The sequence below is a fragment of the Monodelphis domestica genome, chromosome 1 (genome assembly GCF_027887165.1).
Source record: "Monodelphis domestica isolate mMonDom1 chromosome 1, mMonDom1.pri, whole genome shotgun sequence".
NCBI classification, from domain to species: Eukaryota; Metazoa; Chordata; class Mammalia; order Didelphimorphia; family Didelphidae; genus Monodelphis; species Monodelphis domestica.
Genome location: NC_077227.1, coordinates 717,945,705 through 717,973,452, shown reverse-complemented (window position 1 = coordinate 717,973,452; position 27,748 = coordinate 717,945,705). Strand labels below are relative to the sequence as shown.

The 27,748-nt window shown below is 43.9% G+C and overlaps 1 protein-coding gene and 1 long non-coding RNA gene across 4 annotated transcripts in view; one reads left to right on the top strand and one right to left on the bottom strand.

The window, feature by feature from the left end:
* ADGRG1 (adhesion G protein-coupled receptor G1) overlaps window positions 1–27,748 on the top strand; it is a 92,579-nt gene that overhangs the window by 581 nt on the left and 64,250 nt on the right. For 2 of the 3 annotated variants that reach the window (XM_007477559.3, XM_056811976.1), the window contains exon 1: window positions 20,076–20,356. The exons of the other annotated variant lie outside the window; for it this stretch is intronic. The gene's annotated coding sequence lies outside the window, so the exon portion shown is untranslated. Of the gene's footprint in view, window positions 1–20,075; window positions 20,357–27,748 lie in introns of those variants that run through there. 3 annotated transcript variants of the gene reach the window in all.
* LOC130456417 (uncharacterized) lies at window positions 23,990–26,889 on the bottom strand. The gene is made up of 2 exons (XR_008915238.1): window positions 26,657–26,889; window positions 23,990–24,177 (listed from the first exon to the last, which is right to left on the bottom strand). It is a non-coding gene; the product is annotated as an uncharacterized LOC130456417 (long non-coding RNA).

Below are 27,748 nucleotides of genomic sequence, written 5' to 3'. Positions count from 1 at the left end.
AGAGAGAGAGAGAGAGAGAGAGAGGGAGAGAGGGAGAGAGAGAGGGAGAGAGAGACAGAGACAGGGAGACAGAGACAGAGAGACAGAGAGAGAGAGAAAGAGAGGGAGAGGGAGAGAGAGGGAGGGAGAGGGAGAGGGAGAGGGAGAGGGAGAGGGAGAGGGAGAGGGAGAGAGAGAGAGAGAGAGAGAGAGAGAGAGAGAGAGAGAGAGAGAGAGAGAGAGAGAGAGAGAGAGAGAGAGAGAGAGAGAGAGAGAGAGAGAGAGAGAGAGAGAGAGAGAGAGAGAGAGAGAGAGAGGGGAGACTTGTGTTTAGCCCCACAGGTAGTGAGCGTCAGGGAAGAATTTGAACCAAAGTCCTCTGCTTTCTGCTCCCTTACTCTGTCTATTCTGCTACCTTGTCAAGGTACACAGGCGGCTGATATGCAGGCTAAGATTTAACCCCAGGCTTCAAAGCTAAGGATGACTGGGAACCTGTTTAAGGCGGCAAGGGAGCCCTGACACTTACCCATGGTGCTTCAGGGAAGAGAGAAATGAATGAAGCTTCATTTCCAGAAGGCTGATCTCCCTTGATCTCCCTTCACCTAGACTAGAGGTCTCAGAAGGACCCTCACTCTGGGTATCAGGGTTGTCCCAGTCGTCTGCAGCAGCCCAGGTCGATGAAGAGAAAGTTGGGCAGCAGATTTTAGTTCTCCAAATGTCTGCTTAGAAGCCCAAATTGCTCTACAGAATCCGGCCGACAGTCTTCGAGGACAGGATTCATTTTTCCTCTTAGAGCAGTTAGGTCTGGAGAACCTCCCCCCACTCCCCCCAAAGACAGCATCTAGACTGGTTTGGCTTCTCCAAGAGAAGACACTTATTTCTGAGGCAGCCTCATGGAGGGCAAAGAAGGCTGGACTTTAAATCTTTGGATTTCAGTTTCTTCATCTGTAAAGTGGGGATAATTCATTCTTATCTCAGCCTAGAGAGACCAAGCTGTGAGACCTATGGACTTCAGAGGAACAGGGCAGGGGAAAGGCCTGTGGAAACCAAAAATGGCTCTAATTCTGAAGGCGCCTGTTTTTATTTTAACGGTGCCAAGTAAGGAAGACCATGGAGAACTGAGACTTTCCTAAAAAGCCCTGTTCTGGTCTTGGCAGTGAGCCTCAGTTCCCATTGCTTTCCTTCCCTATGCTGGTTGGGAATATAGTCTAAGGGCCTTTGGGAGGCACCCCTGGAGGAACCGGTTTGGTCAGGCCTGTTTGGCTGGGTTTGTTTATCTAGGGAGCAAGAGGTTGCCTCAGACAGACTGCTAGGAGCACATTAAGGCACATTACTGTCTCTGGGCTTCAGGAGCTACTTTAGGGGAGCTCAACGGACCCTTTGTGGCACCCCAGAGTCTAAAATTATCCTAGCATGGATGTTCCAAATTGAACAGAGCATCAAGAATGCCAGGGGGTGGGAAAGGGGATTGTGGACAATGGAGTCTCCATAGTCCTACCTGCCCAAGGTGTGTACATTTACAGTCTGATGGAAAGCATTCTGATGGAGCCAAAGGGCTTGGGTTTGAATTCCATTCACATCAACAAGCATTTATCAAACACATTTAAACCCAGAACCCCCCACCCCTCATCACTAGGGCTCCGTAAGGGAGAGGACTAGCTCACTTTTGTCCTGGAGCCCCAACTCTTAGCACAATGCTAGCACATTGTAAGCACACAGTGAAAGCATCTTTATTCATTCATTCATTTACTTGGTTTGGCACATAGTGATGGAAGGTCCTGGGTTTAAACCTTGCTCTGATCCTCTTTAGCTGTGTGACCCTGGACAAGTCACTTAACCCCAACTGTCCAATCCTTACCACTCTTCTACCTTGGAACCAATACTTAGTATTGATTCTAAGGCAGAAGGTAAGCATTTTAAACAAGTTAGGATATACCAGGTACTGTGCTGGGTAAAAGGGATACAGATGAAGATCAAGATATTCCCTCCCTCAAGTCTTCATGGGGAAGACAAAAGGTAATGAACTAATCACATGGCAGATCTAGGAAGAGCAGAAAGAAGGCTTACCGCATCCCCCCACCAAGAGGGGCAGGCAGAGGCCCCTTGGAGTAAAGAGTCTTAAGAAAGTCAGGCAAAATAAGAAGCAGAGTTGAGGAGACAGAACCCTCTGGGCAGTGCAAAGGGAAGGAGAGTAGGGATGGAGCTGTCCCACCTAAGGATGCTGCCTTAGCCAGTGGTGCTGAAATAGAATGAATTGAGAGTCACCGTTAAGAAGCCTGGAAAGTATATCTGCTGTGTATCACGTCAAACTGGTGAATTCATCTGCAGTGCAATCATTTTTTTAAATTAAAGCTCTTAAATCTAAAAAATAAAAATAGGAAAAGGAAATAGAAAGAAAAGGAGAAGGCCAAAGAAGAGCTGATGGAGTCTCATTTACGCACCAAACAAAGGGATTTCTAGTTGATCCTAGAGGTGATGGGAAGCCGATGGAACTCCCAAAGGAGGGAAGGAGACTTGGATGGATTCAGTCCTTCAAAAAATCACCTTGGCAGCTCAGTGAGAGATTAAAATAAGGAGAGAGATGGGGGAAGGAAGACCAGTTAGGAGGCAATTGTAATAGTCCAAGCAGGAAGTGGGTAGGAATTGAACTAGGGTTGTGGCTCTATAAGTAGAGAGAAGGTGATATAGTCAAGAGATGTTGTGGTGGCAGAAATGGCAAGTTATAGCAATGGATTTGATAGGTGGATTGAGAGTGGGGATTCAATGATGATACCAAGACTGGAAATTCAGGTGATTAGGAAGATGATCCATTATAAGGAAACTGGATATAAGGAAATGGACATCATGAGTTCTGTTTTGTACATGTTAAATTTGAGATGCTGATGGGTCATCCTATTGAAAAAGTCCAAAAGGCCACTGGTGATGTAGGACTTAAGCTGTGAAGAGAAGGACTGGATGTATATGCATCTTGGAGACATCCACATTGAGATGCCTTACCTCTGGGACTTTTGGCCTCCATTTTTTTAATCTATAAAAGAAGGAACAGAGGCTGGATGATTTCCCTGGTCCTTTCCAGCTCCTAGGTATTCCAATATTATGATGATTAAATCTCCACTTCCATCAATCTTCTAGGTTTTTCCATTGTCTTGAGAACCAACATAACCACTAGCTATTTAGACATTGAGGCAGCTAGATGGCTCAGAAGATAAAGGCCTGGGCCTGGAGTCAGAAAGATCTGAGTTGAAATCCAGCCCTGGGCAGTTACTGGCTATGTGACCCTGGGACAAATCACTTAAATTTTATTTACCTTAATTCACTGAACAAGGAAATAGTAAACCACGGCAGTAGTCTTGCTTGTGGCAGGTATGGTCCATAGGCTTAGAAAAAGTCAGATGCAGCTGAACAACAATTGAGACCTTAGGCAAGTTGCTTCACTTTCCCCATCTAGAAGATGGAAATATCATCCAATCAATAAACATTTAAGTGCCTACTATATGCCAAACCCAGTGAATGAATGAAGAAAAATGCTTTTACTATGCACTTACTATGTTCTAGAATTCTGCTAAGAGTTGGGGATACATGACAAAAAAGAAATAGTCTTTCCCTTGAGGAGTTTACCACTGTAACTGGGGAAATCACACATGTAGGAGTGTGTTGACCTGGGAAGGGTGTTTTCTTTGGGAAGTCACAGGGTGGTAAGTGAAGGAGCCATGGAGAAGATAATTAGCATACCCTTATTTCTGAGAGCAATGGCTATAGGAACCTAAGGGTTCAGGAAAGGGAGGGAACACATATTTTGGCAAGGCAAGATGGCTGTAGATGGCTGTGGTGGAATGGGAATTGCGGCTGCTCAGTTCACTATAGTCCACCATGTGAACCATTCACCAATCAGGTCAGTAGGGGCACCAGGGCTGGAGCTCCAAAGCTGAGAGGGTTACAACCCTTAGGATGTGATCTCTGGAGATCTGGTAATCCAGAAGGATTTTCCTTGGGGCAAGGTAGATGGCAAGAAGGAACACCAAGACAGAAATGAAATGGCCTCTATTTTCAAACAACATATATTAAATTCAGAGAAACAACACATACATACATAGGTAAATAAAAAATAAATACAAATACACGTAGGTGAAGGAGAGAATATATTAGCAACTGAGATCAGGAAAGCCTTGATTGTAGAAAGCAGTGCTTGGGCTGAACTTTGAGTGAAACTGGTGGCTTTAAGAGGGATGTAAAGAGGAAGGGAGGACATCCCAGGCATGGGAAAGAGCCAGTGCAACGGCATAGAGGTGGGGGATGTCCTGTGAAGAATGGCAAAAGGGCCAGTTTGGCTGCACCATAGAGTTGATGAAGAAGTATGATATATAAGAGTCCGGGAAAGGCAGATTGGTGTCAGGTTGGGAAGTGCCTTCACTGCCAAAGAGAAAAGTTTGTATTTGATCCTAGAGATAATAGAAGTCTAGTGGATAAGGCAAGGAAGTGATACAGTCAGATTCATGCTTTAGAACAGCAGTTCTTCATTGCACACATAACAGCAATATTGTCCAGTGACCAGCAGTGGATGACTTAGCTATTCTCTGCAATAAATAATCCAAGTCAATGCCAAAGGACTCATGATGGAAAATGCCATCCACCTCCAGGGAAAGAACTGATGGAGTCTGAATTCAGATCGAAACATGCTGCTCTTTACTTTGTTTTTTACATGAGCTTTCATTTTTTTTCTGATATGTGTCTTCTTCCATAATATGACCAATATGGAAATATGGTTTTCATACACCAAATTGCTTACTGTCTTAGGGAGAGAATTAGACCCTCAAAGTTTTGGGAAACTAATGTTAAAATTATTTTTATAAGTAATTGGGGAAAATAAAATATTGAAAGATAAAAATATAGAATAGCAGTTCTCAAACTCTCAGTCTCAGGATGCTTTTATACTGTCAAATAATGTTGTTGTTCTTGGTGTTGTTTAGTTACTTTTCAGTTATGTCTCATTCTTCTTGACTTCATTTGGGGTTTTCTTACCAAAAGTACTGGAGTGGCTTGCCATTTCCTTCTCCAGCTCATTTTATTGATGAGGAAACTGAGGAAAACTGGATTAAGTGATTTGCCCAGGGTCACACAGCTAAGACGTGTCTGAGTTCAGATTTCAATCAGAGAGATGAATCTTCCTGACTTTTAGTCTGTCACTCTATTCATGGTACCCCCTAAATATCATTGTGCATCCCCCAAAAAGCTTTTGTTTGTCTAAGGCCATGTTGGTGAACCTATGATACGTGTGCCAGAGTTTGCTAGAGAGGGCTGCTCCCCTTCCAATCTCTACACACTCCTAAAGACATTTGTCATATAATCCACCTCTCTGCCCAGCTATCCAATGGGAGCGCTTCCTCCCTCTCCTTTCTGGAGTAAGGCAGAGTGGGGCTCACATGTGGTGTGAGGGTTGCAGTTTAGGCACTTGGTCTCTAAAAGGTTCACCATCACTGGTTGAAGGTGTATACCAATATTGACAGACCCTATTTGCCTCATTTTCTTCATCTGTAAAATGGGCTAGAGAAGGAAATGGTAAACTACTCCAAGACCTTTGCCTAGAAAACCCCAAATGGGGTCATGAAGACTAGGACATAGTTGAAAAATTACTGAACAACTACTAATAATAATAATATCAAAATCATTTTTACCTCACAGACCCCTGAAAGGATCAAGGGTTCCCAGACCACACTTTAAGAACTGCTGACTTAGAACATTACTTTGAGGGGGTAGGTAGGTAGTTCAGTGGACTGAACAGGCCAGGAGCTGGGAGGTCCTGGGTTCAGATCTAGCATCAAATACTTCCTAGCTTTGTGACCCTTAACCTTCATTGCCTAACCTTTTTCACACTTCTGCCTTTGAACTCATACCTAGTATTGATTCTATAACAGAAGGTAAGGGTTTCACAGTCAAAAAGAAAAATCTCAGAAGGGTCAGAGGCAGGCCTTCTTTGTTCCAAGTCCAGCACACAATCTACCATGCCTAGTATATAGGGAAAAGAGCCCTTGTGCCTTAGTCAAAGGATTTTCCTCACCCGGAGCATCATAGGTTCAATTCCTCCCTGGATCTCATAGAACCTGTGAAATAGTGCAAAGACTTAGAGGTGGAGGATGGAGAACTGTAAATTATGGCAAGAGGACCAATTTGGCTGCACCATAGAGTTGATGTGTGATATATAAGAGTCCTGGAAAGGCAGATTGGAGTCAGGTTGGAAAGTGCCTCCAGTGCCAAGCCTTTGGGAGAAAAGAGCTCAGTACATTGTAATGTGTTATGTAAAGGTGAGTTATTATTATTATCATTTCATTCTTCTCAACGGAGTCTAGATAGAAATAGTCTTCAGACAAGTTACCACCTTGCTATTACTCTTTAAAAAAACAAATCCTTCCCTTCTATCTTAGAATCAATACTAATGGTTGGTTCCAAGGCAGAAGAGTGGTAAGGGCCAGGAAATGGGGGGTAAGTGACTTGCCCAGGGTCTAGAAAGGCTAAGTCCAGATCTGAACCCAGGACCTCCCTTCTCTAGACCTGGCTGCCCCTCTATTCATGGAGCCCCCAGCAACTCCCCCCTCCCATTATTCTTTTATGTTCAGTGTGTGAACGACGATTGTAGGGCTGGATAAACTGACTGGAGACGGAAGTTTACCTCGTGTGCTCGCTGCAAATGTCTGGTGCAGAGAGGATGCCAGGGATGGAAAGCGAGCCTGTCCTCAGGCGGCTTTGATTTCTTCTGCGGGGATTTTGAAAGCTTTTCATTCATGGGGACGTGAGTCATTGGCGAGGGAGGCCCCTCCCTTTCAGAGCATTGCTCTCCCATTTTACAGATCAGTGTCACAGCAGAACAATCGCGGGCGACGATGTGGTTGGTGCCATTCATTTGTTTCCCGATTTCTCAAGGACCTCACCAAGTCTCTGTAGTAGCCTGGGGCCTTCGGGGTTTGTTACTTTGCTGCCGTGGTCCCTTACATTTCTGGGAAGGTGCAGTGGGGACCGGAGCTAATAGGAACTGTCACATTCCTCCCAGCACGTCGCAGTGGCCCGCGTTCCCTTATTTGGCCGTCGTGCCCGTCCCCCTTCCCCCATGGTGGATTTCAGATGGTTGTTATCAGGTGGATGAGGATGAGGAATCCACCTCTTCCAATGAGCCTTCGGGGAAACCCATTAGTTGCCACTTACACGGATCTCATCCAATGGGCGCAGGGACATCAGCCCCAGAAGCGTGTTTCTGCCTCCCCGGGGGCCCTGGTTTACCCCTTTTATCTTTTCCTTCTCTGTCTCAAGGAAGGGGGTTGGGGTGCCCAAGAGGATAGACAAAGCCAGCACGGGCAGAGCCTCAGCTGTTGCTAATTGGGCTCCCCTCACTAATGAGGACCCAGGCACAACAGCTGGCAGCCGCAGCCCCTGCATATAATGGAATCATTAAGCTGCGGAGCGCCCTGGGCCACTGGGATAGAGAGAATAAATAAGGCGGGCACTGGTGCTTGTCAGAAGGGAGGGCATGGAAGGGGGGAGGGGTCTTGGGTCCGGGCTGCAGGTGCCTTCAGGGAGAGCTCATTATCCCTGACTAGGATGGGGTGGAGGAAGAGGGACAATATTTCGGTTTAAAGGCAAAGGAGTTTGGGAAAGACTACAAACCGATGGAGGTACTATCGGGTTATATTATAGTGGAAAGAGCACCCACTCACGTGGGATGAAGAAGGGTGGCTGGGTCACTGGCTCTTTTATCCAGAGCTGAACACAATCCCTTTGCCTTGGACCTTTTGGTTCCAGACTACACTCCTAGGGAATCTAGAATTAAATAAAAGATTTAATTTATTGGGTAATGGAAAGAGCCTGGGCTTTGAGCTTTGACTCAGTGGGCTCAAGTCTTGGCAGCTAGATGGCGGAGCCGTTAAAGCACTGGGATAGAGTCAGGAAGACCTGAGTTCAAATCCTACTCCTAGATACTTACTAGCTGTGTAACCCTGGGCAAGTAACTTCACCATGTGCCTCAGTTTCCTTCTCTGTTAAATGAGGGCAATAATAGCATCCAGCTTCCAGGGATGTTATGAGGATTAAATGAGATGACATATAAATAGAACTTTGCAAACCTTTGAGGATTATATAGATGCTGTTATTGTCTCTCTTGGCCATAATAGTTATTGATTAGAGTGCTAAGATTATGATGATTAATAATTAAGTGATTCTGGGTAAGTCACTTTTGACCCTTAATTTCTTCATTCTTTTGTTAATTTTTTTTGGACCATCCCTGTGATTTCATTGGTTTAGGAAACTCTCCAAATGGGAAAAACCTCCCTTTACTGATACAGATGAGTACTTACTCTGAAATTTATAAAGTGAGCCATCTAAAAAGGGATAAGTGACTTGTACAGGATCAACCAGCCAATAACTGTTAGAGAAAGACCTTGGACCCCAAGTCCTCCTTAGCCCAAGGCCACCTTTCTGTCTATCATACCATAATGTTTCCTCATATAGAAAATGGTTTAAAATAATAATTGTGGGGCAGCTACCTTGGACAGTGGATAGAAAACCAGAGTCCAGAGGATCTGAGTTCAGACCAGACCTCAGATACTTCCTAGCTATGTGACCCTGGGCAGGTCCCTTAACTTGGTATGTGTATTCCCTTGCCCTTCTGTTTTAAAGTAAGGCAGAAAGTAAGAGTTTTTCAGTAAATAAAAATAACACTTGTTCTATTTTCCCACACAGGGCTGTTGTGCCAAAAGGGTTTTATAAACCCTAATGGGTTTATGTGAGGTGGAATTAAGTAGACTTCAAGGAAGTGAAGTCATAAACACCCCTGGGTGAATGGGGTTCTGTCCCAGGATATACTTCCTCATGAGGGTGGGAGGGTACACTTCTTGCCCTAGGCAGTCACTGAGTCTGAAATTATGCCAAAGTTGCCACCTTAGGGGTCCTGTTGCCTGTGGCATCCCTCTCCCAAGGCTGTCTTCCTCTAATCTCAAGGAAACAAGGTCCAGAACATCCTTTCTCCCAACAAACCTTTTCCATCCCCACTTCCCAGTGACAGCTTTTCAGGACCAGCTTGTATCTTAGTTGGGGATATAGAGGGTGGTTTTGAATACCCTCCCTTCCATTCTACCACCTGTCACCAACCAACAATTGTTTGAGGTTGTGCTCCTTGCCAAAAAACAAGTACTAGAGTCTGATCCCATTTCTTCCACTGTGTGGCCTTGGGCAAAAGACTTGCACCTCTTCTGTCAAATAGAATTAATAACAGGGCAGCTCCGTGGCACAGTGGATAGAGCACCAGGGCTAGAGTTGGGAAGATCTGGTTTCAAATCTTGTCTCAGATATTTTCTAGCTGTATGACCCTGGTTAAGTCACTTAACCCCAGTTGCCTACCCCTTACCACTCTTTCTTAGAATTGAAACTAAGTCAGAAGGTAAGGGCTTAGGAAAAAAAAGAAATGATAGCAATACCCTTCCTTGTATGAAGGCAGGAGGCTAGACCAGAGTTCTCTCTCAGACACACAGTTCTAGAAACCAGGATGTGTCCTTGGGCCACATCATCAGGTCTGTTTTAGAGTTTTCTGTGTCTTTCTCTCTCTGGCCACCCTCAGTGCCCCTCACAGTATGCCTAGAGTCTAGCATCAAATTTGAATTCATGGGCTAATAGAGATGTTTGCATAACCACCGGGTCTAGAGCTGGGAGGGACCTGTGAACACCACCTACTTTAATGTTTCCTTTTATAGATGAAGAAATTGAGGCCCAGGGACTTGTCCATGCTCAGTGAGCAAGCAAGCAAGAAAGGATTTGAACCCAGGTTCTCTGACCCCAATTCCATAGCCCTTTCCATTGGCATTACAGGGACAGCTAGATGGCTCAGTGGATTGAAAGTCAGGCCTGTACAAAAGAGGTCTTGGGTTCAAGTTTGACCTCAGATACTTCCTAGCTGTGTGACCATGGGCAAACCATTTAACCCTAATTGCCTATCCATTAGAATCAATAGTATTGATATTTAGAATGACATAGGTTTTTAAAAAGAATCATACTTACACTCAGACTAGCTCTTTAAGGTTTACAGAGTTCTTTCCTTGTTCATTCAAAGTTTTAGAGTCCTAATATTTCCCTTCTTAGGGGAATTGAATTTTTAAAGTGAACCAAGGTGACCCTGGGTAAGTCACTTAACTTCAGTTGCCTAGCCCTTACTGCTTTTTGGGTTGAGAATTGATATTTAATAAGATAGTGGGTAAATATTTAAAAAAGAATAAGAAGACTAAGGGGGAGCCAGCAAGAGGGTAGGAGACAGAAGTTTGATCAAAATGGCGTCCCTTTGTTTCAGTCCTTAGATTTCCACTTTCCTTGTCTCCCACGACCATGACTCCTACACCATCTGTACCTTCTTCCAAGGTATTTACCACACGTGCCCCCCAACCCCAAATTCCAGGTAGTTTTCTCCCCAGATTCCCAATTCTTCTTTTGGGAGGCCCTGGTGGGAAGGGGGGAAACGGCTCTGGTTGAGATAGGTAGCACTTGGGAGTTATCTTCCAAAGACAAGTTTCTAGACATTACGTCATGGGCTTGTCCTCTAAGGGAGGGAAGAAGAAGGGTAGGAGGATGGGTGCCATAGATTTCAGGGAGGGCCCAAAGGCCTCTGAACAAACTCTGGCCTTGGGGAGAAGTGTGGGAGGGACAAAAGCAGGCTGTAGGGGAAAGCAATGGCCAGGAAGTTCCCGGTTCCTCCTAGCATCACAAGTGCCCAAGGCTTGCCCTTATCAGCAAGGCAATGATCAGAACAGCCAAAGAGAAGTCTGTCCATTTGCCTGTCAGTCCCTAGCAATAGATAAACACATAGCAGGTACCCAGGATGGAGTTGCTAACCCTGCAGAATGTAGGAAGGGAAGGTTGGACCTGGAATCAGGATAACTGAATTGGCATTCTGGCTCTGATGCTGATTGGCTGTCTGCCATGGGCAAACTTCTTAACCTCTCTTTTCCTCTGTTTTCTCATCTATAAAATGGGCACACCAATACTCATTAGTACCTACTTCATAGGACTGTGGTGAGGAAAGGGCATTGTGGTCCTGAAAGTGCCCTTTAAATAAGGGTTTTATTAGGTTAAAGAGAACACTTGTCCCTTTTGTTATCTTCAGCTCCCTTCAAGGCACATCAAGGACCAACTATACCATAGACCTCTCCTGATCTCCTCTGCCTCAGTTGCTCCATTTCTACTTTTTATATATTTTGTCTTTACCTATCTGTTATTTCTCTGAGGAGACTGTAAGCTTCTGGAGGGCAGGGGTTATTTTTATTGTTCTCTGTACATCTGTGCCCTTACTCATTTTCCTCTGCGTACTGGTTGGTACATGCTTTGGCCACAATTTGGCATCATGAGGAAGAAACTGGTGTCAGGTGGGTGGGAGGGGGGCATTGGTCATTGGAGGACAACCCCTGGAAGAATGCAGCTTAGGAGCAAGGACCAGCCAGAAAGAAGAGCTTGGAAGTCTCAGTGGTGGGAATGGCAGGCGCCAAGGTCTAGAGATAATGAATGTGGTCTACGCCAGGGAAGAACAGATGCCAGGGAGAAATGGTCTCTTGGAGGGCATCCTCTGTGGGTGTCTGAGGGCTCGGCATAATTAGGGTACGAGTTGTTGAAACTCTGGGAAGACTTTCCAGTCTTCCTAAACGCTCGTGGGCTCAACTGTACTTTTTGAAAAAAAAATTGCTTTTCAAACTAGATCCAGGTAGAGGCAGGTAGACGATTAGGGCTGGATCCCAAGCCCCTCCCTTGGAGGGAACCAACCAGAGGTAAGCCTTGCTGTAGAGGACCAAATAAGGTCGCTGGCAAATCAGATCTAACACTGGTCTTTCTGCCAGGCTGCCCTGGCTTCTTTCTTACTCATTAAACTAGTTCCAGTAAAGCTGCGTAAATCCCTCCCTCTCCCGTCCCCAAACTCAGATGGAACTCGGCTTCTGTCTGTGCCTTTCTGGCTCTCCCCAGGACATCTGCTACGGCTGACCAGCCCCCTATTGCCACATCTGGCTCCCAAGCTCAGGGCTGGCACCGCGCACACTGCGCCCTTTGTGAGGGAGGCTGAGTCACGAGGGCATACACACTAGCCGCTGAGCGTGCCTTGCTGGGTTCTGCACAGAGTCTGAGTCCCAGAGAAAGGACGAGGGCGAGGTGGGGGATTATGTCATTATCGAGAGCTTTAGCGGGAGCCGGGAGTGTTGGCAACTGCCTGCTCTCCCGAGGGGCGTGCGCTCGGAGCCATTGCGTTTCCCACGGGAATGGAGAGCGTCAGAGAACAAATTCAGGGCTCAGCAGCAGCCCAGGAGCTCAGAACTGGGCGGACCTTGGTGGCTGGTCAGGCCAACCTGGGACCCGTCAACTAGGCGCCTTCTAGCTTTTGGTGGAAGCCCCTCTGGTGAGGAGGAGGGAGGGAAACCCCGCTGCCTCCCGCAAGGCAGCCAACTCTGCTTGTGGACAGCTCTCATTGTCTGCTAATCCTTCTTTAAGTGAAGTCTGGGGCTCGTCTGCCCAGTTGCCTCTAGATCCACCTGCAGAGGCTACAACCAAACAAATCTAACCCCTCTGCCACCAGACTCCCCTTTAGATATCTGAAGGGAGCTATAGAACATTATCCCAAATCTCTACTCCTGAGAAGAGAAAAACTGAGACTCTTGGGTGGAGTGGTGGAGAGAGGTCAAATGCTGCCTCAGATGCACTTGTTAACTCTGTGGCCTTGGCAAGTCACTTAACCGCTCTCAGCCTCAGTTTCCTCATCTGTAAATTGGAGATAATAATACCTCTCTCTCATTGTTTGTTTGTTTTAACCTTTACCTTCTATCCTAGAATCAATACTGTATATTGGTTCCAAGATAGAAGAATGGTAAGAGCTAGGCAATGGGGATTAAGTGACTTGTCCAGGGTCACACAGCTAGGAAGTGTCTGAGGCTAGATTTAAACCTTTGACTTCCCATCTCCATCTCCAGGTTTGGCTCTCAATCCACTGAGCCACCTACCTACTTCCTTGTAAAGTGCTTTGTTTACCTTAAAGTGCTACATGAATGTTAGCTATTCTTCTTCTCCACTATAAATGCTTCCAATTCCTACAATTAATCCTCGTATGGCATGAGCTCAAGGACTATCCTCACCCTGGGGTTACCAACTTCTGAACACTTATCCAGCTTGTCAATTTTCTTCCTAAAATGTGGCAGCCAGGATGGAACATGATATTCTGGCATAGTCTGCTCAGGGCAATATTCAGAGGCATGAACACTTGCCTAGTCTTGAACCAACCAATTATCTCTCAATGACACCTAAAATGATTCGAGTTTTTGGCTGTCATATCACATTGTTTCCTCATATTAAACTTGTGGTCCTCTACAACTCCCAGATCTTTTTCAATGGATTTGTTGTAAAATCAAGCTTCCCACTTTATGTACTTGGGAAGTTGACTTTTTTAATCACAAGAGAAAAACTTTAGATTTATTACTAGTTAATTTTAACTCATTAGATTTAAACCTGTCTTCTAGTCAAAGGGTAGCCAAACTACAACCACTGGCCACATCTGGCCTATCACCTGTTTTTGTATATCAACAACCTAAGATTATTTGTTTGTTTTTTAAAAACCCTTACCTTCCAATTTAGAATCGAGACTATGTATTAGTCCCAAGACAGAAGAGTAGTAAGGGCTAGGCAATGGGGGCTAAGTGACTTGTGTTATGATTAAAATTTAGGGCCAAACTGAGGCAGGTAGAAATTTGTTTCTCTCTAGAAGTATTATATTTTTAGAGTTTTATTTAAGATTAAGAACTTAAGAAAATACAAGTAAGAAAAGCACATGTCTAGGCCCAGAGAGTCCATTCACAACCACTCACATCTTGCCTGCTAGGTAGAAAGACGCCTCTGCATGGAAGTGGAAACAGGAAGAGAGACCTCAGTAGGCTTTTACAACCAGTTAAATAGAACTTTTGATTCCCCCCCCCAGGATCTCAGTGAGATTACAAAGCATCCTGGGAAATGTCCAAGGACTTTTGGGGATTGGAGTCCTGGGTTCAAGTCTCCATTTTTACATTTCACCGTGAGATCATTTTTGGAAAAAAAAAATTTCCCCCAAAAGGATCATGAAAACATAATCAACTTAAAGATTACAATAATTTGAGGATAAGAGAATAAAAGAACAAAACCAATATTTGCTGGATGCATTGACAAAAAGCCAGATAGGGGGCAGTCCCCTTTGGCATAAGAGTGTACATTCAAAATAAATGTTCAATCAACTACACCCAAAGTTCATTCTTGATCTTCTTGTGCAGCTTGTGGTCTGGAGGCTTCTTCATGGTGTTTTCTCCAACAGTCCAGTTTCTGGATTCAGGGAAGTAGCATTTTTCTTTACCTAACATTCTTCTTAAAAGGAATTTAAACTTTGCAATATAAATAATAACATTTTTTTTACATTTCCCCATATTGTGGGTGATTGAAAAAAACACACTTGCCCAGGGTCACACAGCTAGGAAGTGTCTGAGGCCAAATTTGAATTTAGCCCCCCCCCATCTCTAGGCCTGGCTATCAATCAACTGAGCCACCCAGCTGGCCCCCTAAGAGTGGTTTTGACATTTTAAAAATACAAGGGAAACCCTATGAACCACACAAAAACAGGCTGCAGGCTGGCCCTCTAGCCATTTGACAACCACAATTTTAGTCAAGATGGTTTTAGATACTCTTGTCCAGTGTTTTAGCTATTCCCACTAGCTTTCTGTCATCTGTAAATCTGCTCATTTTGCTAACTTTCACACAAATAATTGATAAAAATTCCTGGAATCCTCCACTAGAAAATTTCCTTCCATACTGACATCAAATTCTTTGTGACTTCTCTTTGGGTCAATCCATTTAGCCAGTTCTGAATTCACTTAATTGTTTATTATCATCCAGCCCAAATTTCTCCCTCTTTTCCACCATTAACAGACACTGTGAAAAGCTAGCTCAACTTATCTATTGCATTTCCATTAGTAATCTTATCAAAGAGAAATGGAATAATCTAATACAACTTGTTTAAAATTCTACTGATTCCTCTTATTTTACCTTCACTTCTTTTTTTTTTAATTGCTTATCTCTTTCCTGGAACTTAGTTGCAGAGATGTTAACTTCAGCCTTAAAAGCACAGTGAGGTGAATTGGGAACAATACATCCTCCCTTCTAGCATTAAATATATATATATATATATATATATATATAACTGAAATGGGGGAACTATAACTGATGGTATAGACAATATTCTGTATCTGTAGTCCTCAGACTCTTCTCTACTGAAAGAAAGGAAATATTTTTCTTCATTTGTTCTCTGGCCATTAGAGTCAGTTGGTCTGCCTTCACTGTTGTTTTCATTTACATTATTGAAGTCATTGCACATATTCTTTTCCTCTTACTGCTTACTTCATACATGAAGTGTTATTAATGAAACTATACTGACTTTTTGTGATTACTACTTCCTTTTCTGAATGTCTACCAACCTTCTCTTTAATAATAGATTCTAGAATTTTGTCAAGACCAAAGAGCTTCCCCTTTTAAAATGTTTTTTTTAAATAATGATAATATTAGATTTTCTCCAGTTCTGCAGCTGCCTTCTGTTCCCTAAGACTGTTCCAAGATCACAGACAATGGTTCAGCAGTTATATCCATCAGTTTTTTTTCCATTGCTAGAGGATGCATTTCATCTGGGCTTAGTGCCTTGAACTCATCAACTTCTTTAGTTAGGAACACCCCTTTGCTTCCCCTCTCAGCCTCCTAAGGGAGTAAGAATGAGCCTCCAAGCTGGGATGAAAATGCCATTTGAGTAACTTCTAAGAGAGAAATGTGATCTTGTAGGAAGAATTAGAATAGGGCTTAAATGGGTCCAGATGGGAGACCATAAGGTATAGACTAAAGAAGACTAGAACTAGAGTTAGAAGACTTCAGTTTCCACTATTCATGGATTATGTGACTTTGGACAAGATGCTTAGCCTTGCTATAGGTACCCTCACTGTAAAATGAGGGTCCTACACTAGGGCTCTAAGATTCTTTTCAACTCTAAAATCCTATAACCTGCCAACAGGGATTCTTGAGTGATTCCGTCCCAGACTCTGTATCAGCACTCAACAAACATTAAAGGTCTTCCATAATTTGTACCTCATCTACCTCTCCAGACTTACCTTCTCCTATTTTCCTGTAGACTTTAGTCCTACCAGACTATTGATTATTCCACAATCACATCCAATTCTCTTCCCTTGCCTGGTCTTTGCTCACACCACTCCATTCTCCTAGAGCCATATTGGTGAATCTATGGCATGCATACCAGAAGGGTCTGTTCTTCTCCCTCTCCCCACTGCACCTGAGGACATTTTTTCACATCACCCATCCCTCTGTTCAGCAGCCAATGGGAGCACTTCCTCCCTCACCTACTGGAATAAAGTGAAAGCTCACATGAGTGTGAAGGTTGAAGTTTGGGCACTTGGTCTCTAAAAGGTTCACCAACACTGTCCTAGAGCACCTTCCTCCTCCTTCTCTTCCTCCTTTCTGACTCTCTTTTTCTCTCTGTGTGTATATATATATATATATATATATATATAATATACATATATATATGAATGAAATATATATAATGTATGTGTGTATGTATGTGTGATATATATATATATATATAATTCCATGTTTGTATATATTTAAAAATTGTGTGTCAATATAGATATAGATGTAGATATTGATAACCCTTCCACATCTTGGGGGTTAGGGGTATGGTACCTTCATGATCTGGAAAATATACATAAAATGTTTTGGCCCTCTTTTCATACCAGAGAAGAAATCTGAACTTTTTATTTTATGTGTTGTTTAAAGCATCCTATTGTAAAATATAGGTTAAGTATTTGGTCCTGGGCTACCTGTAGGCCAATGTTAAGATATCTCTACATTTTCAGCCTTTTTCAGTTCATCTGTTGGCTTTTGCATTCATTTGGAAAACTGTAACTTTTGACTAATTCTAACCTTAAAAAATAAGTCATGTATATTTATGGTACTAAAAACCAAAATATGTTGATATGATACAATACTATATTTATATTATGCTTTTTTAAATTTCTAAACATTTTTGTGACTGCTAGTCTTCACATATTATTTGCAGCTTCCATAAAACTTCTGAAATAATTCCCATTTAGATCACACACCAAGCCTACCAATAATTAGATAGAAAAATGAGAAAACAACAAAAAAGCACCTAACTCTAAAGAAATTTTGTGGAGACAAAGAACAAGGTACAGACCCAAAAGGAGACAGTGAAAGCAAAACACACACACACACACACACACACACACACACACACACACACACACACACAAACTCCAAAAGAAAATTATATATTGGACACAGATTCTGGAAGAACTCAAAAAGGATGCCAAAAACCAATTAAGGGACACAGAGGAAAAGTGGGAAAGAGAAATGAAAGTTATGTAAGAAGAAATGGGCCAATTGAAAAAAGGAGAACCAAAAACTGACAGAGGAAAATCAGGTCTTAAAAATCAGAATTGACCATCTAGAAACTAATGATTTCATGAGAAATCAAGAAATCATAAAGCAGAATCAAAGGAATGAAAAAAAAAAGAGGAAAACATGAAAAATCTTATTTTAAAAACTGACCTCGAAAATAAATCTAGGAGAGACAATCTGATAATTATTGGAGTACCTGAAAGCCATGATCAAAAAAAAAAGTAATTCCTATTTAGTTTCATCAGCTGACTTGCCATATATCGAAACTGTGATGGGGAAAGTATGGAAGAGATAACTATATGTATGTATATATTGAATACATATATATATGTGTATATATATATATTGAATTCTCAAAGATAATTCATTTTAGGATAGCATCTATAATTCCCACAACTATAAGGGACCTCAGGATCATAGATTGAGAGTTGAGAGAGAAATCACTCAGAAGCTATCTAGTCTAACCTACTACTGAGGCTCACAGCTTAAGTGACTTGCCCAAAGCCACACAGGTACTAAGTGGTCGAGCTGGGATTTAAGCCCCAAATGGCAAACCACTATAGTATCTTTATAAAGAAAACCCAAATGGGGTGATGAAGAGTCAGACATTGCTGAAACAAGTGAACAATAACAAAATCCCTTCTTCCAGAGAGAGGGTTCTTTCCACCACATTCAAAATTCCCTTCTGAACCCCCCAAACACTTGATGCCTCTCCCCATGGTCCTTCTCCCCCTCTGCTTCTCATTGCCTCTGTTTGTATGTTTTCACAGTTTTCACATTCTCCCAGTAAAATGTAGGCTCTTTGAGGGCAGAATCACCCAGGCATTCTCCACGGTGCCTAGGAGAAGTCAGGGCACCGTAAACTATTCGGAAATAATTGTTGAAGGGACAAATGAGTTTCCAGAAGGAGCAATGCCCTAAACTGTTCCTGCTCTCTTCATGGCACCTGCACCTTCCTGGAAGTTGGCAATGAGAATCAAAGATGGCTGGGGAAGATCTCATTTATTGTTACTCATTTCCAAGTCAGCTGATGTGCCACCATCTGCCAGACGAGACTTAATCTTATCACCCCCATCCCAAAGGGATTGTGGAATTCATTCTGCATCTGTGAAATTCAGGCAGCATTCTGGCAGAAAGGGTCAAGATTAAGGCTCAGTGTTTGATTCAATAGAGAGACTCCTTGAAGACCTTCTTCCTTCCTCAGGCCAAGGCCCATCTTGGGTTTAGGTAAGGAAGTTAGATGGTTGACACCTGGTATGTCTGAGGTTGCCAAAGATCTGGTCCGAACCCTGGGTTATATAGGGAATTTCCGTGGGGCATTCACTCTTCGGAAACTTGCATTCTGAGCTCTGTATGTAAAGATGGCATCCAGCCTATCATTGAAAATGTAATCCCACCCTTTGCCTACTCCCAAGGAGAGCATGTGACATTCAGCTTCTCATCCCTCAAGTATGAGATAAAGATCTAATGAATATTTAAAGCCAGATAGTTTCACCAGCCTGAGTTCCAGGTACAGTAGAAAGATGCTTGAAGTAACAAGATGTGAGTTCGAATTTCAGATCCACCATTTATTACAGGGGTGACCTTGAGAAATCATTCTACCTTTGTGAACCTCAGTTTTCACATCTGTAAAATGGAAATGTTGAACTCTAAGTTCCTCCTAGCTTTGGATCTATGATACTATGATCTACTAAGAGGGCCCAGTCCCTGGGTATTAGTGTACAGGGGCTAACATCAGAGCACTCCTTCTCCATGCCCTAGAGGGCCAACAGGGTAAGTCTCAGGGATGACTCACAGGAAAAGCCAGACTGGATAGGATGAGGAAAGAGCCCTTTCTGCCTGAGAAACCACATGGATTCCTCCTATAACCAAGGGGAGAGGTCACTTATGGAACAAGGACAAAGACCAGAGTAGGGGCACCGATAGACACTTTCTATATCCCCTTGGATTTAGGTCTTCCCTTGGACACGGAGGCCCCCTCAGGCACTGAAGACTTTCAGAAATGCTTTTCTGAGCTCCTCAGAAAGGAAGGGCTTGACCACCAAGACAAAAAAAGTGAAGCTGTGGGCTGTGATAAAAAGAAGAAAGCTGGTGCCAGGAGAGCTGGGTTTGAATTGAGGCTCTGGCAAGGTGTTTAAGCTTTCAAAGCTTTACTTTCCTCACCTGTAAAATGAAGGATTTGGACCAGATTGGTCCAGATTTGATTGCCTCTAGTCCTATGTCTGGTGATCAAGCAGCCTCAGCTTTTTCCTTCTTCTTATCCATCCTGGTCCCCACCAGTCCTCGTGCTCCTTAAGGCACTTGCTCCCTTATCCCTTTATCCACCCTGCCCACTCAGTGTGAGCCTGGGCACCATCCAGTAATGGGATGTAACCTCAGTCTCAGTCTCTCTTCTATCTCAAGGCTCCTTCTCAAGTCTCCGATTTGTTTGAGGACTGAAGGGATCACACTGATTGCCGGGCATCCTTTCTCAGCTTAATCAGTTCCCTGCCTCTCCTCTCCACCCTTGCCCAAGGAACCAGGCTTCTCTGCTCCAGTTCCTCCACTCCTCCCCTTTCCTCATTTGCATCGGAGCCAAGCTAAAACCCTTCTGTCTGACTCACTTCTCTCCATTCACTGGAGAACAAATGAGATCCTAGGGAAAGGAGCTACCTCCTCCCCACACTCACACACACAGATACACTCACACACAAATACTCCACCCTCCTCTTCTCACTGGCTGCCTGCCCTCCACTGCTGGGGAAGAGGGTGACTTACAGTGCCCGCTCACTCAACCACTCACTCACATACCCTGTGACTCAGATCAGCCGACAGCTCCCTCTTCGAAGTCGATACGAATTCTCTCCGTGCCTCAGTTGAGGTCTCTCCAGCCTACCAACAGGTACCAATTCAGGGCTGTTCAATCCCCTCCATTGCCTCTATTTCCTCCCAGAGTTTAGGAGCCTGGGAATGGGTGCTTTCCAGAGTCAGAGGGGGAGGGATGGGGATTCACCTGGACGCACCTGAAGCATGGCAGCCTTGCCTTTGGGGATGCCCAGAGAGTTGTCATTCCGGAGTAAGGTGTGCTCCGTCTTACTTGTCGGGGATCAAGTTTTTCCTCAATGTTGTTTTGGAGAACTCTGGCTTGGAGGTTGGGATGGGGAGGGATGAAGGGATCTGGGATTACTCAGCTTGGTGACTTTGGCCGCCTCCTTCCTAAATAACTAGTTTTGGCATGGGGTAGGGTGGATGGTATGGATGAAGGAAGGGAGGACCCATCACGGGAAGGGGGGTGGTTGATTCCCATCACTTGTAGGTTCCAAACTTCCTTGGAGTCTAGCCAGAATTCATGGTAGAGGAGAATATTATGGAGAGTCCTCAGGCTGGGTAAGAGGACAGAGTAGAAGAGCAAGTGAAGTATTGCTAAGGGCAATAGGGACTAAACTGAGAAACCAGGATAAATCAACCTGTCCTACCATCTCTTTCTCAAGGTAAGGGAGCGGAGGGTTGGTACCCAGCTGTGTGCGCACTATTGATGGAGACCAAGTAAGCATCTTATCACTCGCAGGGGACCTGTGTAGTGAGCGAGCTGTGGTTTTTCCCCCAAATGCACCAGGAAGGACAGTGGGGGCGGGCCTCCCCTGGGCAATAAAAATGAAAAAGTCCCAAAGAAGGACTCCAGATGGGGGACAGAAAGCTACTGTTTGTGGATGCCAAGTTCTGGCCGTGATAAGGGAATTCAGCAGCAAGCAAGGCGCGCCTCCCCCTTCTCGGTTTTTTCAGTTGTTATTATACGGTAGCTCACTGCGAAAGTTCAAGGATTTCCTCCCTCCCCTCCCCTCCCCTACCTACCACCCCTGCAGCTGCCCTAGAGAGAGGCAGGTGGAGGGGCCAGGGCTGGGGAACAGCAGGCTGGGAGGAGGGTGAATTCCCTAACTGCCAACAGTCAAACCTCAGACTAACCCAGGTCCTCGGTGTCTGCTCCCAGCTGATAAGCCTGGCCAGGGCTTGCCATAGCTGATTCCTCCATCACAGCCTCCCGTCTGGGGCAGAGCCAGCAGGTCGGGATCAGGGCAGGAAAAAGCAAAGGTTCCCCCTGGACCCCCTGAGCCCCCCAAGTCAAGCGTTAGGAGAAACTCTGCCCCTGAGGGAGTGAGGACAGTGCTTTCTGATTCTTTGGGGTCACTCTTAATGCCAGGCAAGCTCATTAAGATGCAAGTGGCGCCCCTCCATCAGTCACAGGCAACGCTGCAGGCTGAGCCAATTTCCTATCCCCCCTGGTGGTCCCTTTTTGCTCCAGTCTGGTCATTTCCCCAAAGAATTGGATAAGTGTGAGGCATGGGGGGAGGGCTATGGGGGGCAGGGGGAGAAGTCCCCTCAACCTTCCATCTCAGGAGAAAGGGATTGGGGTTTTTCAATATAAAACCCTGCCTTTAGTTTTATAACCAACAATTGAAATATCGATACTCATCAGTCTCAAGGCAGAAGAGCAGAAACAGCTAGACAAGGAGGGTTAAGTGACTTGCCCAGGGTCACCCAGGTAGGAAGTGTCTGAGGTCAAATTTGAACCCAGGACATCCTGTCTTCAGGCCTGGTACTCTATCCTTTGAGCCACCTAGGCTCTCGGGAGGAAGGATTTTACCTTTTTCTCTGAGACAAATTCTAGCCATGGTTAAGGTTCAAAATCCAGATCATTTTTCTTATATTCAGGGATGCAAAAGCTTACAAAAATAGAATAAAATAATCCTTTTAAAATAATAGGTTTATAACTATTGAGAATAAAGTTAAATTCTGAAGTTGGCTACTCACAGGACCAAAGAAAGGAGTCCTCCAGCCCTGACCCAGCTTACTGACTTTAAGCAAACCATTTCCCCATCAATTCCTGGAGTGGGAGGGTAGTTTTCAAGAAAATCAAATAACAAAGTAGTTTAGAAAAGTCAGTATAGGCAGCTAGAAGAGATGGAATAGAGTACTGGTTTTGGAGTTAAGATCTGAGTTCAAATCCTGCCTTATACACTTACTAAAGGGGTGGTCCCTAAGGAGTCACTTAACCTCTCTGCCTCAGTTTCCTCATCTGTAAAATACATATGATAATAAGAGAACTTATCTCAAAAGGCTATTGCAAGGACCAAATGAAATAACAAATTTCAAGTACTTTAAAAGTCTCAAAAGGGGGGAAGAACAAGCATTTACTCATTTACTAAGTACCTACTATGTGCCAGGTACTGTGCTAATCACTTTGACAAGTATCTCATTTAATAGGTATAAGTGATAACATTTGTATAACCCAGTGGAAATGCTTATTGGATCTGGGAGGGGGGGTGGGAAGAGAGGGAAAGAAAATTTAAAAAGCCAACTTTCTGTCTATAGGACTCATTCATTTTCCTTCTCTGTAAAATGGGAGACTTGGGCAGACAGTATCAAAGGGTCCCTTCCAGCTCCAAATCTTTTCATCTCATTCCATGCACAAGGCAAGTTGTACAAGCTTGGACACATGCACAATGGAAGGCATTATCGAGATGCCCATGTTGGTGATGTGGACTCTGTCCTGCCTAGGCACTTGGCCAAGGAGCCCCAGCTGACCAGACCATGCTCACAAATGTCACAGACTCCACCCTTCAATCTCAGTTGGCATAGAAGACAGGGAATCCTTTAGGGCTTGCTCAGAAACAGCCTTGCAAGCACCTGTGCCCCAGGACTGGACTCCAGCTGCCAGTGGGCAATTTCTGTGCCCAAGCTTGACTACTAGAGAAGCATCCTGCCTCTTCTGCCTTTGCCCAGTGCCAGGCACTGTCCTCAGTACCCTGAGTCCTGCCCAGGGTCCATAACTGAGATGCTTCAAAACTCATTGGGTAATCTGTAGCAGGATTTCCCAAATGAGCTGTGACTTTTTTATTCTCAAAGGAAAAACCTTTTCTTTCAATTCCCTTTTCCATGGTTGTGCTGCTGGATGACTGCTTGCTGTTGCCATGATAACTTGCTCCATAAGTAATTAATTAACTCCAAGATCTTAGAGATCTTGAAGGTAAGCAAGACATGGCAATATCATGGTAAGAAAAGTATACTGGTTTTGGAGTCAGAGAAGCTCCTATGGTAGAAAGAGCATTCCTTCTAAAGTCAGAGGACTTGAGTTCAAATCCACTACTAGCTGGGCAGCCTTAGGAAAGGCATTTAATCACCGTGAAGTCTCTGTTTCTACAGGGAATGGGTTGGATGAAATATCTCCCAAGGCCCCATCTACACTGATCCTAAAACATGAATTGGAAACTGACTTTCTTGAATCGACCTTTTCTTGGCCTCAGTTTCTTCCTTTCATACATTATGGACTTGGACTAAGGTTTTTTGCAGTTCTTAATCCTGTAATAATAACTTTCTTCTCCATAGTCGATCAAAGTTAACAATGATCTCTCCTCACAAGCAACCTGTGAAATAGACTCCCATTTTGCAGATGAATAAACCAAGGCACAGGGCACTGATGTGATTTGGCTAACATCATACAGGGTCAGAATTGGGACTCAGACTCAGGCTTTTTGGCTCCAAGATCCGCACTCTTTTTATTTTTTTAATACACTGCAGCTGTCTTTCTCCAGAGCATCTCCCACTCTCCCTCTCTTCTTCAGGCTAATATAAATTACTAAGTTGCTTTGTGACCTTCAGGAAGTCACTTTCTAGGCAAGATTCTCTTCTTTTATAAAAGGAAGGTGCCAGATCGAAGATCTCTTCCTGAAACAAAACAAATGTGTATGGAATCCCTTCTTCATACAGAGCTCAGTACTACACACTAGGTTGGGGCAAGATAGTTCAAGCCATTCATAAAGCAAACCATCTCTTGGTCTGAGCCCTTCTCTTCCCAGGGTTTTGAACTGAAATTTTCCTTTGCCCTAATTAGCCTTCTTGTCAGCCAATCTGATGCCTGGATTTCTTTGGTGCTCTTTTTTTTTTAACCCTTACCTTCTATCTAAGAATAGATAGAAAGTATTTATTCTAAAGCAGAAGAGAGGTAAAGGCTAGGTAATTGGGATAAAGTGACTGGCCAAGGGTGATACAATTAAGAAATGTCTAAGGCCAAATTTGAACCTGCGACCTTCCATCTCAAGGTCTGACTCTCTGCCCCTCTCCTTGGTACTATTCAGCAGGAGAACCACAGGCATTGTCACCATTGGGAGGGCCAGGAGCCATCATTGTTTTTCCAAATCATCATCATTACATTTGCAAAGCACTCTTTGTCTTATGTCTTCCCATCAATTATTCCTTTGCAGCACTATAATTTTGTGAGGCTGTGAAGAAGAAATCATTAACCTGTCTCTCTTTGGGCAAATAAGGCCTGAGAGCTTTCAGAAAGGCTAGATAATGTAGCTGGAAAGGCATCCGAGGATGTTGGAGTCTACTTCTGACTTCACTCCCTAGCTATGTGACCTTGGGCAAGTCCCTTCCTTTCCCTCAGGCCCCATCTAAAAATTATAATACTTTCATTACATAAATGTTGCTTTGTAAATTGTGTGGTACTGTAGAAACATGAGATTTCATTGTTTTATCAACAGGTAATGAGAATTAGAATCAGTGTTCCCTGGAATCTCCATAAATTGCTTAATGCTTTCTCTGGTCACCAAAACCTAAAAGTAGCTATAAAAGCCTTCAGGACAGAAGCTTCCAAAGCTGAGACCTGCATTCCCATCTCAGATTCTTACTACCGAAGTGATACTGAGCAAATCTCTTAACCTCTTAGGACTCAGTTTCCTTAACTGCAAGATAAGGAGACGAGACTAAACCAAAAGTTCTTTTAAAAATATATATTTTTCCTTATTTATGTGTAAAGAATAATTTTAAGTTTAAAAAAATTTTCAGCCAAATTCTCCCCTTTCTTCCCTCCCTCTCTTTCCTCCTCCCTGAAATTGCAAACAATTTGATATGGATTATATAGGTGCAGTAATGTAAAACATTTTCCCATATTAGTCATTTTTAAAAGAGAGAGAGAGAGAGAGAGAGAGAGAGAGAGAGAGAGAGAGAGAGAAAGAGAGAGAGGGAAGAAAGAAAGGGGAGAGAGAGAGAGAGAGAGAGAGAGAGAGAGAGAGAGAAGAAAGAAAGGGGAGAGAGAGAGGGAAGAAAGAAAGGGGAGAGAGAGAGAAAGAGAGAGAGAGAGAGAGAGAGAGAGAGAGAGAGAAGAAAGAAGAAAGAAAGGGGAGAGAGAGAGAGAGAGAGGGGGAAGAAAGAAAGGGGAGAGAGAGAGAGAGAGAGAGAGAGAGAGAGAGAGAGAAGAGAGAGAGAGAGAGAGAGAGAGAGAGGGAGGGAGGGAGGGAAGAAAGAAAGGGGAGAGAGAGAGAGAGAAGAAAGAAAGGGGAGAGAGAGAGAGAGAGAGAGGGAAGAAAGAAAGGGGAGAGAGAGAGAGAGAGAGAGAGAGAGAGAGGGAAGAAAGAAAGGGGAGAGAGAGAGAGAGAGAGGGGGAAGAAAGAAAGGGGAGAGAGAGAGAAGAAAGAAAGGGGGGGAGAGAGAGGGAAGAAAGAAAGGGGGGGAGAGAGAGGGAAGAAAGAAAGGGGAGAGAGAGAGAGAGAGAGAGAGAGAGAGAGAGAGAGAGAGAGAGAGAAGAAAGAAAGGGGAGAGAGAGAGAAGAAAGAAAGGGGGGGAGAGAGAGGGAAGAAAGAAAGGGGAGAGAGGGAAGAAAGAAAGGGGAGAGAGAGAAGAAAGAAAGGGGAGAGAGAGAGAAGAAAGAAAGGGGAGAGAGAGAGAGAGAGAGAGAGAGAGAGAGAGAGAGAGAGAGAGAGAGAGAGAGAGAGAGAGAGAGAGAGAGGAAGGAAGAAAGGGGAGAGAGAGAGAAAGAGAGAGAGAGAGAGAGGAAGGAAGGAAGAAAGGAAAGAAAGAAAAAGAAAGAAAGAAATGGAAAGAAAGAAACTAAGTGAAACTAAGCATATTTAGTCTGAATTCCGATTCCATTAGTTCTTTCTCTGGAGGTAAATGGCAATTTTCATCATGAGTCCTTTAGACCAGAAGTTCTTAATCTTGGGGATTGGTAAATATAGGGTCTATGAAATCTGGATAGAAAAACAATTCACTAGCCTCTCAATTTAGCTTTTCATCCCTTTACTGATTTGGCAACAAAATATTTCCCTGAGAAGAAGGCCATAAATTGTCTGTTGCCAAAGTCACAACAAATGTTAAGATCATATCGTGAAGGGTCTTTGAGGGAACGCAGCTCTAAATCTCTGACCTGGAGCCCACCATCCCTGGGCCTCCCGGACTCCTGATCTTGACAAAATCCTAGGAGAGCTGCTTAGTAGCTGGTTTGAAAATGGATTTCTCCAACAGCAGAAGGGGGGCCATGGCTCCAGGTTATCTGACTCATTGGGACAGATGGGTGGGAGGGAGGGGGATCATGTGGGCAAATTCCCAGCACCAAGGATTATGATGGTTTTTCCCACTGTGATCCAGCTAGCCCCAGCCAGGCTGTGAAGGAGTTTAGACAATGAGACTGGCATAAAGGGGCCCTCTCACAGGCTTCTGTGTGTGTGAAAGGGGACGTAGGGGGAGGGGGTGGAAAGAGGTTTGCCCAGTTCACACATAGAGCCACTTAGCATCATCCAGTTGTAACTAGAATAGCTCAGTTTTCCCAAGATCCAAGAAGTGAGTAGGACAGAGTTTTAGGCTGATAAGTGGAAACCTCTGTGTTGTCAATGGAAGGACAAAGGGATCACCCGGGGAAGCCACGTTCCCCATCCCTTTTTGTCTGTGTCTTTTTAGATTCTGAAGCTGTGTTTACACCCTCCACGTCCAGAGTAGAGACATGACCTGAGTCATTTATCATCGGCAGCCTCAGGCCTTAGAAAAGTGCTGGAGTTCTTGGTCAAGGCACTCTTCCACTCCAGTTGCTTTGGCAGCCTTTGAGGGAGAGATGATTTTATAGCTTTAGAATCACAAAATGTCAGTGCTGGAAGGAGCATTAGAAAATAGACTCTTAGAGCTAAGAGTATCCTTTAAGATAATCTAATATAGTATTTATTTTATAGATGAGAAAACCAAGGCTTAGCAAGTTTGAAATTTATTTAAGTTTATACATCTAGCAAGTGGTGGAGCTGGAATTTGAACCCAAGTCCTTTATCTCCAAACTGAATACTGTTTCCCCTTTGCCCTAGAATACAGAGATTTCTCAATATTGTTTTTTAATAATTATTTCACTATAATTAGTTTTCTTTCTCCTTCCACATATTTTACTTTCTGCACATAAAAATATGGTTCCAAAGAGAAGTCTTAGGTTGCATCAGATTGCTAAAAATGGTTACAAGCTCTTCCTTTAGTCATCTTT